The 3,335-nt window shown below is 36.4% G+C and overlaps 1 non-coding gene across 1 annotated transcript; it reads left to right on the top strand.

The window, feature by feature from the left end:
* The first annotated feature begins 429 nt into the window (after positions 1-429).
* On the top strand, positions 430-594 carry LOC118573509. The gene has a single exon (XR_004943623.1). It is a non-coding gene; the product is annotated as a U1 spliceosomal RNA (small nuclear RNA).
* The last annotated feature ends 2,741 nt before the right edge of the window (positions 595-3,335 follow it).

Below are 3,335 nucleotides of genomic sequence, written 5' to 3'. Positions count from 1 at the left end.
CATCATCATTGGGGCCAAAAGTTTCACAACATAATGTTCAGGAATAGTTGTGAACTGAAGCTCTCAGAAATAAAAACAATTGGGCCACTATCATTTACACATACACACACACACACACACACACACACACAGAGAGAGAGAGAGAGAGAGAGAGAGAGAGAGAGACAGAGAGAGAGAGAGAGAGACAGAAAGACAGAGAGAGACAGAGATTAGGAATGGAAAGAAAAAAATACAAATCATAAACCTCTAACTGAAAATAATTTGAACAGTGTACTGAAAAATTTTAATATGATTTGTCAAGATTGAAGAGTTAGACAATGAGAAATTAAAGCATGCCTAGTTTCTTGTAGTGTTTAAGAGGGGAATAAATCTGATGCTTAGGTTCAAACATAATAAAAATATTTGTAGTTAAGAATGTATGTAAAATATATACTCAACTGGCAGGGGAGCTACCATGATCATGAATCATAATCATGATCAGGCTGAGGCTTACCATTGCACTCCTGATGTACTGTCCTTGGTGATTTCCCCAAATGAGGGAAAGTTGACTGTATAATTTATGGTAGTAGGGGACTGTGTTCACACTCTCCCTTTAGAGAGAGAGAGAGAGAGAGAGAGAGAGAGAGAGAGAGAGACTGTCTTCTAGACATCACAGAGGAAACAGAGGTACATAGAAAACTATAAGTTCAAGTGTAGACAAGAGGAACAGAAAAAAATCAAAAAGTGTCACAAAGGAGTATGAAAAAAAGTGAGAGTCACCTATTTAAGAAATCATATGAGTGTAAATGTATTTTACTTAGTATTTCTTAGTAGTAAGAAATAAGTACATTTTAAGAAAAATCACTATGTGCTGCATATACAGAATACATGGAAAATAAGATCACATAAAGTTGTAGGGGTAAGGGAATAAAAAATATTCAAATCATTTAGTAAGCAAAATAAATGTGTGCTAGTTAAATACATAGTTTGGATGCAATGTATACAAATATGACAGCTATGGTAGTATTGTGTTCCCCAAAATATTGTGCACCCTAATAAACTTATCTGGGGTCAGAGAACAGACAGCCACTAGATACAGAGGCTAGAAAATGGTGGCACTTATGCCTTTAATCCTAGCATTTCAGAGTCAGAAATCCCTCTGGATCTCTCTGAGTTCAAGGCCACATTGGAAACAGCCAGGCATAGTGACACACGCCTTTAAACCCAGAAAGCAAGCCTTTAATCCCAGGGAATGAAGGCAGGAAGAGAAAGATATATAAGACGTGAAGACCAAAAACTAGCAGCATTTGGCTGGTTAAGCATTTGGCTGGTTAAGCATTCAGGCTTTGGAGCAGCACAGTTCAGCTGAGATTCATGTGGATGAGGACTCAGAAGCTTGCAGTCTGAGGAAAGAAAACCAGCTGAGGAACTGGCAAGGTGAGGTAGCTGTGGTTTGTTCTGTCTCTCTGATCTTCCAGCATTCACTCCAATAACTGGCCTCAGGTTTGTTTTTATTGATAAGAGCTTTTTAACAATTCATGCTACAGACAGTATGCTATGTAATTTTAGTAATAAAGACGATGACCTGTGATGATAGTAGCTAGTGTTATTGTGAACACGTCATAGGCAAGCATCCATAAATGCTTTAGAGAGTTTAGATGATTTAATTGTAAAGACAACCATAAGGACTTTTGAAAGCTATGATATAAATCCCTGTGGTGTTCCACTTGATATGAATATACATCCACGGTTTTAGGCTTTCAGTTTTAAAATACAGAGTCTGTTAAAATTCAAACTGACAGCTTCATAGAAAGCAGTCTGTGAATACAATCAGGAAATCTACACAAGAAGTAATTTGAGGAGTTGATAAACCCAGGAAAAGGAACTCATTTCTCTCTTAGTCAAAATAAAAAGTTAGCACTTCACTCTCATCAGCTTGGAAAAAGTATAAAGTACAAAAACAAGATAGTTGACAAAGATGCAAAAAAATCGTAAAATTGTATATGATTTCATAGAAGAGTGAATTGGCACTGTGGAGAGTACAGTAAATTTATATTATATACTATGAAGCAGACATCCTAGAGAGGGTTGCACATGACAACAAGGAGATACATAAACAGTTACTCACACAATTAATGCTTTATTATGAAATTATTGGAAGTGCTCTGATGAGAACAAGTCCTACATGTATGATGCCCATATGGACAAAAACTTAAGTAGCGGTGCATAAAGCAGGACTGTTTACAGAAGCACACAAATTAGTATTATATTTTATTCTGGGAGCCAAATATCTTGAAAGTATAAATAAATGGAAGTGATGGAGCAGAAATTTAGGGGGTTGGTTACTTCTGGGGAATGTAGAGTAGGAGAACCCAAAAGGGTTGTATAGAAAGCTTCAACCTCATTGGTAATCCTTATTGTTGTTATTAATTACTCTTAGTATTTATGTAAGTGTATATCTAAATGTGTGTATTGTGTGTGTTCACAGACGTAAGTATATATTTCCAGAGGCCAGAGGAGGGTATCATGTGTTCTCCTCTGTCATGCTCCTTAAGATAAGGTGTCTCAATGGACCTGAGTTTAGACTGGTCTACAGCATCCTGTGATTCTCCTTTCTCCCCTCCATGCCTCCAATCCCCAGCACCAGCGTCACAGGTGTGTGTGTGGCCATGATTTTTCCTATGTGGGTTCAGGAAATTTAAACTCAGATCATCATGTTTTAGCAATTACTTTTACTAACTAAATTATCTCCTAAGTCCTCTTTCTTATTATTTGGGGGACAAGATCTTATGTAGTTCAAGCTAGACTCAACTCACTATGTAGCCAAAGTTGGCTTAGCATTGAACTCCCGATCCTCCTGCCTTTACCTCCTAAATGTTATTATATTCATTCATTTCCATACCCACTAGCAATACCTTATTTTAAGTGTGAAATACACATATAAAAAGGTTGTTATATTAAAGCTGAATGGTGTGTACACATATACTTATCAGATTATTATTCACATTATCTTGTTCACTTTAAACATTTTACAGTTCTTCTTTCATGGTACTTTGTAGATTTCAAACATATTTGCACCTTCCCAAGTGTCTTGGTATTTCTTGTGGTTAGCATAAGGCCTCAAACAAAATTGGAATTCATGTCTCCTGAGTACAGGGATGACTGACTGAATATTAAATTTTCTCTCATTCAGAGTATGTAGACAATCAGCAAAAGGACACAATAGTGAAAAAGGAAAACATACAGCAATTTCAGCATATATTTTTAAGACATTTCACAGGGCTAGGTTGTAGCTAGGATGCACAAGTTCCTGAGTTCAATCCTCAGGACTACAAATAATAATAACAATAAGATAT

This window comes from Onychomys torridus, chromosome 23 (assembly GCF_903995425.1).
Source record: "Onychomys torridus chromosome 23, mOncTor1.1, whole genome shotgun sequence".
Lineage (NCBI taxonomy): Eukaryota > Metazoa > Chordata > Mammalia > Rodentia > Cricetidae > Onychomys > Onychomys torridus.
This window is presented reverse-complemented; position numbering and strand designations above follow the sequence as displayed.